This window comes from Arvicola amphibius, chromosome 7 (genome assembly GCF_903992535.2).
Source record: "Arvicola amphibius chromosome 7, mArvAmp1.2, whole genome shotgun sequence".
Lineage (NCBI taxonomy): Eukaryota > Metazoa > Chordata > Mammalia > Rodentia > Cricetidae > Arvicola > Arvicola amphibius.
This window is the reverse complement of record NC_052053.1, coordinates 12,374,293-12,387,127: the sequence shown is the minus strand read 5'-3', so window position 1 is coordinate 12,387,127 and position 12,835 is coordinate 12,374,293. Positions and strand designations below refer to the sequence as shown.

Sequence of the window (12,835 nt, the reverse complement as noted above, 5' to 3'; positions counted from 1 at the left end):
TTTCTATGATTTCATGTTTTCCTTCAATATTTTATTATGAAAAATTTCAAACATAAAGTGACTATCACAGTGACCATCCCTATACACAACGTATAGAATATATAATTAACACAAATATTTCATCACATGTATGGCCATCTCTTCCCTCCCGGCAGCCAGCATCCGTATCCTTCCCCTTAAATACGTCGTCATGTTTATTACTGGTCCAGCTCAGGCGTAGCTACAGTTTGATTTTCCTCTGTGGTAGAAATGTGTGTCATGAGGTTTTTAGAGATGTGGATTGACCAGGATAGATTTACGTTTCTAATTGGAAAAAATACATTTTAAAAAGTGCGGTTTGGGCAATCTGTAGCAGTGCCTTGGGAATTGTGGGTGGGTGGAGCTCCACACGACACTCATTGTCCAGGCCATTCCCATGCAAGGAAGAGGCGGCCAGTCTCACAGTGTGAACCTTTAAAAGGGATTAAACATGGCAGTTTAGATTCCATGATGTTTTGGCACAGGCGTGCCTACAATGACTTTGTCCCTATCTGGTGCAGATGGCAATTTGTAAGCCTTTGTGTTAGCTGTTTGCTGCTGCTCCCAATAACCTGGGCTCAGCTCACAGCTTAAGGCAGGAAGCTCTGGGGGACTGTGCTCTGGGGGGTACTGTACTCTGGGGGACCATGCTCTGGGGGGAACCGTGCTCTGGGGGGACCGTGCTCTGGGGGGACCGTTGCTTGTGGCTTTGGTCCATACTTTTCCATGGCAGGGAAGGCCTGGTGGGGACAGGGCAGCTCACAATGAAGGAATGAAGGGATTGAGGAGAGCGGAGGGAGGGAGAGAAAGGAAGGAGGGAGGAGGAAGGAGAAAGGAGGAAGGGAGAGGGTGATGTTGATTGAGAGTATGCCTATTAGCTAGCTTTCCTCTTCCCTGTTTTAGCCCAGCTTATAAGATGGTACTCAGCGGTTGAGAGCACTGGCTGCTCTTTCAAAGGTCTTGAGTTCAGTTCCCAGCAATCACTATAATGAGGTCTGATGTCCTCTTGAGGCAGAGAATCTGGTCAGTTGTCCTCATTAACTAGACCATAAAACCCAATATACGGGTTCAACAGAACTGTCATTATAGGGCTGCCCATGTATGCCATCAGGCATTGCCAGGACATAAATTTCAATTTCAATAGGATGGTACTGCCCACATACAGAGTGGTGCTTCCTCCCGAGCTAACCTCTGGAAATGAAATGCCCCCCAAGCTTTGTTCTTTCTCTTTTCTTCTTTTCATAGCTTTGTTCTTTGCTATTCCCCAGGCATGCCTCAAGCCAATCAAGATGGCAATAACCATTACTGCTTTTATGTTACATTGAAATCTGTTGATACTTAACGATGTTGACACACCACTTCATATTAGGAACGAAGGAAACATTCTCCCCCAAACTGAAAGAAGGCAGACTCCTCAAGAAGGAAAAGAGAATAACGCCTTTTCTTCTTTGGCCTTGGTTTATGCCACACCCTCTCTTTAAGGAAAAACTTAATCCTACCAAGTTTTAGTAATGTTGAGAGCCAAGTAAGCTGGGATTTTAAAACCAGTCCACATTGTACATATTTGTAAGTAGAGGACATCTGAGAGTCAACTGGTCATAACGATGAGAGCTATTAGGAACTTGTGTGTAAAGAGAGGTTCTCTGTATGAGTTAGAAAGTCAAATATGGGGACCGCTAGAACACAGATTAAAAATGAAAGCTTTGTTATGCCGAGAGTGCTATTTCCCTCTGGGGAAAAACCAGTTAAATATTATTGCTCATTAGCCCAAGGGGACCCTTCCTTCCTGTCTGTGCATTTCTGTAGCATTTTTATTAATGAGTTCTCTGTTTTTAATTGCGGTTTAATATTTTCTCTGTCCATGAACATGACAAGAAGAACTCACACCTTTGTAAGTCCTTTCAATATTTCAGCAGGTTGATGGGTCCAATGGGGATAAAACGTCCGTGCCGCAGATCCCTGGCAGTGCCACTAAGTTCTGGCTGGTTTCTGTTGCGATCTTGTGTTGAGAATGCATCATTCGGTATTAGCAGGCCTTTGATTTGGGGCTATTCTTAAGTTCTCCCTGTGCAGAGAAGCATCTGTGCCCAGGTCCTGCTGGCCAATCTCGTGGAGCGTAGAGGACTACCAGCTGGCTGACTTAGGAACACAGACAAAACAAAGCCCTGAGGGTCACACCTCTGCCCAGCTCCTCACCCCGGTGCTCCCCTGACTCCTTAGCTCTTCGCCTCTGGTGCTCCCCTGACTCCTCAGCTCCTCATCCCCGGTGCTCCCCCTGACTCCCCCAGCTCCTCGCCCCCGGTTGCTCCCCTGACTCCCCAGCTCCTCAACCCCTGGTGCTCCCCTGACTCCTCAGCTCCTCAACCCCCGGGTGCTCCCCTGACTCCCCAGCTCCTCACCCCTGGTGCTCCCCTGACTCCCCAGCTCCTCGCCCCTGGTGCTCCCCTGACTCCTCAGCTCCTCACCCCCGGTGCTTCCCCTGACTCCCCAGCTCCTTGCCCGGTGCTCCCCTGACTCCTCAGTTGTGCTTGTCATCTGTGGACCTGGGCTTCCAGCTGTCAGTCATCCTTCTGTAGGCTTTCACTCCTGTAACCCGAGCCACATTCTTTCCTGTACCTGTAATACCATTGTCTTCTCTACCCAGGCAGGCCCTACTAAGTTTTCAGGTTTAATTTCTTCTTTTTTCATGAACATTCTCAGCCCCATAATAATTTTCTCTTTCTTCTGAATTTATACCATTTAACAGCCAAACCTCTAATTTGACATAGGATTAGAGCTGGCCCGTGATGGTAGCATTCCTGTCAGAAGTGGTCACTTAACTTTCCGTGTGCTCAGGTTGTTGGCTGCTCAGCTGAAAAGTGGGGCTAATTATAGTGCCCATGTCACAGGGCCGTCCGGAAGGATTAAATGAGACAATGGGTGTCAACTGTGTGGAAGAGCACTGAACACGAGGGACGGTTTGGGAAACCGTCGGCCCGTCGGTTCTTCTTCAGCTGCCCTCCAAGTGAGACTAGCAGGGCGGCAATCATCTTTTAGGAAGCTTTTAACAAATTCATAACCTAGGGTCTATGTCGGGCAGGGAAGGCAGGTACTCCATTTACAGCCAAACAGGAAGAGAGCCTGGGCAAGGCCCAGGTAACTGTGTGTGGGCAAGCCCACGGGTGGTGTGATGCTTAGTGTGACGAAGTTAGACTCTCCTGGAGGAGACGGGCTGCTGGACACAACTGTGGAGGGATCTTCTTACTACCCCACTGTGGGCGGCCACCGTTTCCTCGGGCATCTTGGACCTCAGCGTGGTAGAATACACATTTATAATTCTCATCTGACTGTGGGCGTAATGTCTCAAGCGGCCTGCCCACCGTGCCTCCTTGCTGTGCTGAAACTGTGACCCTGGATCTGGGAGCTAAATAGGCCCTTTCTCCCTAGAGTTGCTTCTCACAGGGTTATCACAGCAGTAGAACAAGAAACGAGACCGACAGCCATGCTCGGCATCCTCGCGGCACACTCTCAGAAGGCCGAGGCTGTTCTCTTTAGCCGATGCTGTCGCCGACTTGGCCATTCACCAGTGTGCAAGCACATTGCCACAATACCGCTCTGTCCCTTCATAGTCACCCTTACAGGATTCTGATCTCTGTTTGACTCCTAGCCGACGCAAGGAAGCCAGCCTTCGTGTGGGTTTTCTTTGCTAAGTCTCATGGTGCTGGGCCTGTGCATTCTCACGGTAAAGTCTGAAATATCTGTCCCTGGTGTTGGTATTGTTATTGTGTAGCAGAGGACTCCCCTCTCATGTTTCTCATCTTAAAGAGGGTGGCCGTATATCGATGTACCTGCATGTTCTTCATTAGTTCTGCTTTCAGCTGTAACTACTAGGAAACACATCTGTCTTTACCGGATTCCTGTAAATACAATAACAGGCTTGCATTTCAGCTACGTTGTTTACTAGGCTCTTGGGTATGGCTTCGCTTTATGGGGATCCTGATGTTTGAATTTATAAAAGCTCTGATTTTCATTCCTTTTAGACTGACCCTGCCGTTCTGTTTAAGAACTTCCACCACACTTATAGTGTTCTACCTTAATACATTCTTCATGTAAAAATCATGCTTTTGAATTAAAAATATGCATAGTAAATAATGAATTGTGGGCCGGGCAGTAGTGGTGGCTCGCTCTAATCCCAACACTTGGGAGGCAGAAGCATGCGGATTTCTGTGAGTTTGAGGGCCAGCTTGGTCTACAGAGCTAGTACCGGACAGCTAGGGCTGTACACAGAGAAACCCTGTCTTGAAAAGAGCCAAGATAATAATAATAATAATAATAATAATAATAATAATAATCCTAATAGTTTGTTGATAATTGATATGGGCATTCTTCCCAGAAGTGCAAGCCAAATAGCGTCTCTCACTCAGCCTTCTTCTGTGAGGCAGTTCTGTTACCAGGAGCTTAAATCAAAGCGATGTGACCTGCCAATAAAGAGATAGGGAAATTGGCCCCATGTGAACAAATATATGCGTTAAATGAGTGACATGCATTCTCCAATTATGTCTGAAGATTAATGTGAAACTTACGGGAGCCGTCAGTAAGGCAACCCTTCACCCAGGGCCAAGAAGACTTACAAAGGACCCACCATACTCTGTGAATGCATGCAGGACAGCACCACTGTGTGCTGCTTCTGGCCTCACGAGAGGCCCAAGAAACGTTTATTGCTTAGCAAAAGCCCTTCTTTGTTTTTGCTACTTATTCTTTAAAAGCTTAAAAATCTGTCCTTCTGTGAAAGATTCCGTGTTTGCTGTGTGTGCAGGGACTGCTTTCATTGGTCACAGAGGGAGCACGATTACAGCTTTCATATCAGTTTCTCATTAAGGTATTATTGATCTTGGTATATTGAGCAATAAACATTTCGGTTAATGTTTATTCTTCAGCCATGCTCTAAACAGTGTGGCAAAATCAAACCGATTAATGTCTCCCAGTAAAAATGTTATGTCCAGACTAACTGATTTTACATAAAGTCAGCCCTTGCTTCAGAAGAAAAACGGCATGCGCCAGGACTCCAGTGTCTGAGGAATAAAGAACAGTTAGACACTTGAAAAATTCTAGATCAGAGAAAAAATGCCTCTAAACATCTGAAAAGGTTTCAGAAAGCTCTCGCTGAGCATGTCACAATAGGGGTGATCAGCCAGCAGATGGCTCAGAGGGGGAAAGACACCTGCTACCAAACCCAACCTGCCCCAGACCCACATGTGAAAGAAAGGGCAGATGTGCCCAGGCTGACCTCTGACCTCCACATGCACACCATGGCTCAAGTGCTTGTCCCTCTCTCTTTCTCTCTCTCTCTCTCTCTCTCTCTCTCTCTCTCTCTCTCTCTCTCTATTATATATATATATATATATATATATATATGTACACTCTATGGTGAAGACGTATGATATGTCACTCTCATTGTTGGTACTCAAGCATCAAGGCTGCATACCCAAGTGCTTTCTCCCGACGCCTGACTCCCAGTCCTCAGCAGGACAAGCAGGACATCTAGGTACTTTTTTAGCATGGCCATCGATGCTGTATATGGTGTAAGATACATGCTCTTAGAGTATTTTAGTTCCCAGAAAGTTTTTCTTCATGGCACTTTCTGGGTTGGCACTGGCTCATGCCTTTGGGACCACATAGACTTCTTTCAGATGTGAGTTTCCTGAAGGCAGGAGCTGTATCTTCTTCATCACTGTCTTCTGGACTACACAGAGTGCCTTGCACACCACGAGACAGCAGTTGGTGTGTGCATGACTGAGCTGAAGTCACACATGCAATAGTCTCAACTCAGCCTTGCCTGCTGTAATTTATAGAACATCGCGCTAGTTCTAAATCTATATAGCAAGGGATCCGGCTTGCTACTCTGTCTTCCCTCATGGCCTTGCCCTCCCCATGTCTGGTTGATTTTTTTTTTTTTTGTAGCTCTTACTAAATTACTTTGTCTTTGAATGAAAGGCTGTGTCCTGTTGCTGGGAAGAATGATTTTCATGGCCATGGTACTTTATCTGTTTGGGTTTTGTCTGCATTTGCAAAAAGAACTCCACCAGCATGTTCTTTGTTAGCCCCCATTAACCTCAGATGCTCATTGATTCATGATCTGGGGACCATGATAGTGTCCCAGTGACATGAGCCAGACAGAATCTTAATGGCTTGAGAAAAAAATGATTTCTTTCCCTGGTACAGTCATTCAGGAAGGAAAACGGTGCTTGATAAAGTTAGCTGCTTTAGATGAGCTCCCCCGAAAAGAGGGGAAGTGTGTGGTGAACATTGCAGCCTCCGTCAAAGAGGGCAGAGACTATCGCTTGCCGTGCTCCGCGAGAGGGACCAGGCTCAGCCGTTAGTGCACAAAATCTGTTTAACTCACGCCATTAACATTCGTGCAGTTATTTACTTTCATATGCGTTGTGTACAGGGCAGAGGTTCACAGGACTACTCTGGGGCTTTGATGCTTTCCTTCTACCCACAGGTTCTGGAAACCGAACTGGCAGCCACGGCCCCTTACCCACTTGAGTCATCTCGCTGGCAGGGCAGCACGTCCTTTGGTGGGAATTGAATTGCTTCTGTTACTGGAATGTAGAGTTGACTTTAAGAAATACACACTCATTTTAATCATTGTATATGTATTTTTTAAATATGATACAGCATTTTATTAACACCTGCTACTGGGTCTTTTTTTTTTTCCCTGAGGCAGAGCCCTGGCTGTCCTGGAAACTCAATCTGTAGCCTAGGCTGTCTGCAAACTCACAGAGATTCAACCTGCCTCTGCCTCCTGAGTGCTGGGATTAAAGGCGCATTGCCCTCCACCACCTGAAGGTCCTTTGGCTCTTTTAAGGCACAGTCTCTGTATTTCAGATTGACCTTGAAGTCACTATCCTCCTGAGTTCTTAACCTCCTGAGTGCCAGGATTATAGTCTTGTGCCACTGTGCCCCTGGGAATAGTGATGAGAAGATGTGGCTCTAAGTAAGGGCTAAATTCATCCAGCTTCCCAATGATGGTGTACGACGAGGGCTAGTGACCGATGCAGTCTGATGGCAGAAGGCTAGCCTTTAGGAGAGGTGAGGAGCACATTTAAAGTGGGTATTGCTGAGCATGGCCAGTGGAACACGTGCCAAGAGCTAGAGCAGCAACCAGTGAGAGGCCTGCCTGGGGACCAACTTCTCTCTGAGGAGGAGGAGGAAATTTGAGAAAAGAGGTTCGGGTTGTTTCGGGCTGGGGCCTGTAGTTGATGATAGGAGTCTGAGCTTGCCGGGGAGGGAGAATGGACATGTAGGGGGGTTGGGAGCAGCTGGAAAACTGGCCACAGAAGGATTAATGGGCAGAGGGCCAGGGCTGCCCAGCCACTTTTGTGGTGGTTATGCAAGCGTGGAGAAACAGGCACAGTTGAGATTGGCCCTGGGGCAATGAGATGTGGACAGTGTGGGGTCAGCTTAGGGCAGGGGTAGTATTAGGGCTCTCTGGCCTCCGGAACTGGACTTGAGAAACCTGTCACAGATGTATGCACTGAAAAAAATCTCTCCAAAGACAAGATTTCTCTAACTCCAAATGCTAGGATTTGTGTGATCTGTGTTCTTAGTGACTCAGCACTCACTAAGAGCACGGAATGTAATGACTGAGGAAACTAGAAAATGTGAACCAACAAAACCTTGTCTGTATATTCACAATGAGAAGCTACTCCCCTGGCAAAGATAGCAGACATGTATTTATGAAAACTAGATTGATTTCCACTTGAATATTTTAAAATGAAATATATATTCTGAGTAGTATCTTCCATCTTTTGTTGGATTCCCGAGACACTGTGTTAATGTGGTGTTTAAGAACTCAGGCTCTGGCTTCACCCAGTCCGTGGAGATTTCAAATCCCAGTTCCCTGGCTTTGTTTGGCATCTAGACAAGTTAGGCAAGCCTTAGTTTTCTCTGCTATTAAAATGCAGATAATAATGGGGTTGGCCTAAAGATGCTGTGGGGATCAGTTGAAGTAGTCCGTGTGGGGTCCATGCACGTAGTATCCTGGCACCTGGTCAGCGCTCCTGTATGGGACAACTGTTTAGCTCAGCCTGGCGTCTGAACACACCCCAGTGCTGCTCTCTGTGGCTTTGTTAGCACACATTACTGCTGATCTTTCCTTGTTGCAAGCTGTTTAAATCATGCCATCCTGTGGCATTCCAAAAGACTAAAACTCCATAATCTCAAGGATGCGTTTTAACCAGCAAACGATATTTTTGCATTTACTTTCTGCATTTTGTTACTATAAACTGGATTATTTTTAAGCACCTTTAACTATAACATGCCCCGTGTCTGCTGGAAACTGAGTCTCCTTCTTCTGAGAATCAGGCACACATCTGTGTAATAGAAACATGCGAGCTGGCGGGAAATGTTCATGAGTGAGGACACTGATGGCTGGTGAGCGTAACAGCACACGCACACGCACACGCTAGATCTGTGATGGCGTGACCTTCTGGAAGGTAGCTTGGGAGACTGACGAGGCAGAAAAGAAGTACCGCTTGACTGTCATCGTCATCTGTAGGAATTTGTTGTTGGCGGGGAGAGAAAGGAAAAGTACATGCGCATTTGCATAGTAAAATTGTTGATTGGTGCGAATTGGAAATGGTATGGGTATCCTTTTCGTGTGTATGTGTTCTGTGTGTGCAAGTATGTGGGGGGGGGTGTGGACAAATGTGGGCAGGAGGCGAGTGCTGGGTTGTCTTTCTCAATCACTCTCTACTTTAATTTTTTGTTGTTGTTGTTTTCGTTTGTTTGTTTCGAGACAGGCTTTTTCTCTGTAGCTTTGGAGCCTGTCCTGGAGCTAGCTCTTGTAGACCAGGCTGGTCTCAAACTCAGAGATCCGCCTGCCCCTGCCTCCCGAGTGCTGGGATTAAAGGCGTGCGCCACCACTGTGCGGCTACTTTGATTTTTTTAAGGCAGGGTTTCTCACTTAACCTGGAGCTCACTGGCTAAAACTGTGCAAGCAGTGAAGGCCCTGGATTCTCCCATCTTTGCCCACCCACTGGGAGAAGCCTCCACTCTTGGCTTTTCATGGTGGGGCTGTGGATCCAAACTCACGCTCATCATGAAGCCCTCTCCCTATAACATACAGAAAAAAAAAAACCCAAATGCATGCCATCTGGTGGGGGTAGAAAGCACAAAGGAAATTATATAATTCTACTGTTCTGTGCAGATGGGAAATTCCTCCCTGTTTAGTTTTCACTTATACGGAATGCCTGAAAGTAGCATCGCGCTTGGGGTTGTTTCCAGCTTCAGCGCTCCTGGATGTCGGTGATGGGCCAGAGTTCTCCTCCTACCCCCCCAGCCCCGACCCGACCCCTCCTGTCTCTTTGCCATCATGAAGGCCTGCACGTGTGGTAGAAAGTTAACACGAATTCCACATAAGTGTCTGTAGGTCTTAGTTGATTGCCAGGGATATTTGAGGGTTTTTTTTTTAATTGATTTTTTATTGAGCTCTACATTTTCTCTGCTCCCCTCCCTGCCTCTCCCCCACTCCCCTTTAGCCCTCCCCCCAAGATCCCCATGTTACCAATTTACTCAGGAGATCTTGTCTTTTTTCTACTTCCCATGAGGATTTTTTTTTAAAGTGTGTCTCTAGCATTCTGCCTGGACGCTAGGTGTTTCTCTTCTAGAATCCTTGAGGAGCGCAGCTAGGACAGCCAATGCTCTCACCAGCAAGCAAGGCTCCAGAGTTTTGCCTTTGTTTATAGATTGCTCCATCTGGATCTGTATTTGCTCTGTAGGTGAAACAGAAAGAATGTGTAAGCAGTACTTGGGATAGTACTTCGATCGGGTTTTTTTCCTTTATTATGGCACTCCCTCCCCCCCACACACCCTGTGTTTATTTTAGCAAACCTATAAAAGCTCGGAATGTTTCCCCACAGCCACTTGTCAAGGTAAGTAGGAAGAAATATTCCTTTTGAAGAATTCAATACAAAGAGAGAAAAGCGCCACACACCTGCTTCCTTTAAGCCTGTTCTACAGAGGAAGAGACAGTCTCCATTATCTCCCTGTTCAGAGTTTAGGGAAGAAGCAGAAACTTGGGGCCTGACCTCCTCTGGCCCCAAGAATGCTTGGAGGAGCTGGGAGGTGGGCAGTGCACATCTTAATCCCAGCGAGCATGAGTTCGAGTCCCAGCCTGGTCTGCAAAGCAATTCCAGGACAATCAGGGCTACATAGAGAAACCCTGTCTCGAAAAACAAAACAAATAAGAGTGTAGAGAGGCTGGGGGTTGTATCTGGGCACGAGCCTTCCCCTTCCCACAGCCCTCCTTTTCCTGCAGGGTCCACCCGTGCAGGTCCTTCAGCTCCCAAGCAGAGGTGTGACAATCAAGATCTTCTTTAATACACTTTCCGGGAATCAGGCTTTGGGGTTTTTTTTTATTATTATTATTAAATCTACCTTGCAGCTTTGGTTCACACTTGATTCAGCAGATGCTTCCTTTACTTCAGCAGGTTAGGAAATCCCTTGAGGATGGGCTGCCTTTTCAGGGGAATGTGGGAGGGTCCTCCTTCCTCTTAGCTAAGAATTCAATTCGATAGAAAGTAGGATATAAGTGAAATTACTATGCTTTCCATTTTTAAACAGAAGCAAAATTATTATTATTATGTTTTTAATTGATAATTAAAATATAATTCTCTCCCTTTCTGAAATAGGGCATTATATAGAGCTAAATCCAGCTATTTAATGGAGGTGTTCCCTCATGTACTTATTTGTAGTGAGAACATTTAAAAACTGCTCTGGGAACAGATTGGCTCTGTCACCGTGAGGTCCAAGAGCTGACTTGAACTTAGACCTTCTAAGTAGAATTTTGATCAGCATTTCTTCAGTCTCGCCAAAGTTGACTTTATATACCTCTCAATAAAAATGAATGATGTCATGACTGGCTGAGTTAGGTGGTTAACTAACAAAAAATTAATCCCTTTAAATGTTTGTTTTCTACCACCCTTTGTCACGGTGTGGGTGTGCTTATGTCATGGTATACAAGTGGAGATCAAATGACAGCTTGTGGGGATTATTTGTTCTTTCCCGGGGATCAAACTCAGGCTTGGCAGCAGGCACCTTCATCCACTGAGCTATCTCCAGCTAGACTCAAACTCAGATCATCAGGCTTGGCAGCAGGCACCTTCATCCACTGAGCTATCTGCCTCAAACTCAGATCATCAGGCTTGGCAGAAGGCACCTTCATCCACTGAGCTATCTCCAGCTAGCCTCAAGAGTTATTGAATGCTTTGACACAGCCTCACTTCTTCATTTTGCAGACATTCTCACCTTCTTTGGTTTCAGTACGGAGATGGTTCTTTGTCCACCCCGGTGTGAACGTAACCGTCCTCTGTGTGTCTGCCCCACTGCAGACTCTTGCCACCGTCCCCTGCCGCTCCACTTGCCTTCAGCCACTTGCTGGAAGGGCTGTTACTACTCTACCTTCAAATGAGAAGCCCGCGCTGCACTTATTCTACCCCACTCTCCCAGCAGCTAAGCTTCATCCTTGTCAGAGCCTCCAGCCATGATCCCCAGGTTTGCCCTCCCTTCTGGGTGTCCTCGCCTCCGCACCTGGTTGTTCCCATCATGCATTTGTGTCTGTGCTCGCATCCTGCTTCTTGTCTTCTTCTTCACCTAAGGGCAAGCACAGTAACTTCACGTGTATCGCTTACCTCCGTGTTCTCCTCTTTCCCAAAAGGAAAACAAGTATTAGCATGTCTGTTCACAAGTTCAATTTCAGTAACTTTCAGCTTTGTTTTAAAAAAAATTAGACTCCCCATTGGACAAACATCTGCAACACCGAGAAGTCCAAGAACTGGAATTCGATCTTAATCAGGCCTATTAAAACTCCAGCGTCTCCACACGGCAATGTAAAAGAATGAAAACCAGCCAAGCGTTGCACAATGAGAAGTGATAGGGATTGTGGAAAGCGCACAGGGCACCCACCGCTGTGCACAGCATACGTGCTTGGCCCATCGTTTAAGTTCAGGTGGAAACCAGTGCTGTGCGGGCACATCTATACCCCACCTCTCTAAAATGCATCCATGGTCTTCAAAACATCAGATGAATTTGCAAAAACTTCCAGGTTACTAGCCTGCTGGAAACTGAAGCAGAGTGGGTCTCAAACCTTGAGCCCCTGGAGGTTCTACTGAGATTGTTACTGAGAGCAAGACTGTCTGGAGACAGCAGCAGGTCTAAGAGGACTTCAGAAAGAGCATCTCTAGTCTGTGATTATAGGTCACTGAATAGGATGTATTTTTCATTAGTATTTAGTAGTGCAGACAATGAAATCAAGAAAAGGATTAGTTCCTTTAAAATTTATCCACGAAATATATCTGAAAGATTGAGAAGTGCTTAAGTTGAATTTAAGAATGGAGCTGGTGAAGTGACTTGCTGGCTACAGGTGCTTCCACCAAGCCTGACAGCCTCAGTCCAGTCCCAGAACCCCCACCCTGAAAGGAGAGGACCGATTCCCCAAAATTGTTCTTTGATCTCCACGTGTGTGCTGTGCTCACACAGTACACATACATCCATCCATCCACTCCCACACAAGTAAATGAATGCAATTGAAAGAAAAATAAGCTTAAGCCACGTGGTGGTGGCGCATGCCTTTAATCCCAACACTCGGGAGGCAGACGAAGGTGGATCTCTGAGTTTGAGACCAGCCTGGTCTACAGAGTGAGCTCCAGGACAGTCAGTGATACACAGAGAAACCCTGTCTCAAAATACTAGATAGATAGATAGATAGATAGATAGATAGATAGATAGATAGATAGATAGATAGATGATAGATAAATAGATAGATAGATATAGA

The 12,835-nt window shown here is 46.2% G+C and overlaps 1 protein-coding gene and 1 long non-coding RNA gene across 5 annotated transcripts in view; one reads left to right on the top strand and one right to left on the bottom strand.

Moving 5' to 3' along the window:
- Map3k20 (mitogen-activated protein kinase kinase kinase 20) overlaps window positions 1–12,835 on the top strand; it is a 158,335-nt gene that overhangs the window by 16,596 nt on the left and 128,904 nt on the right. The gene's annotated exons all lie outside the window — the stretch shown is intronic.
- On the bottom strand, window positions 9,543–11,783 carry LOC119818415. 2 transcript variants are annotated; one of them, XR_005286109.1, is made up of 4 exons: window positions 11,593–11,783; window positions 10,441–10,560; window positions 9,998–10,225; window positions 9,543–9,776 (listed from the first exon to the last, which is right to left on the bottom strand). It is a non-coding gene; the product is annotated as an uncharacterized LOC119818415 (long non-coding RNA). The 2 variants fall into 2 exon arrangements; XR_005286108.1 differs by having other exon boundaries at window positions 9,998–10,182; window positions 11,593–11,781.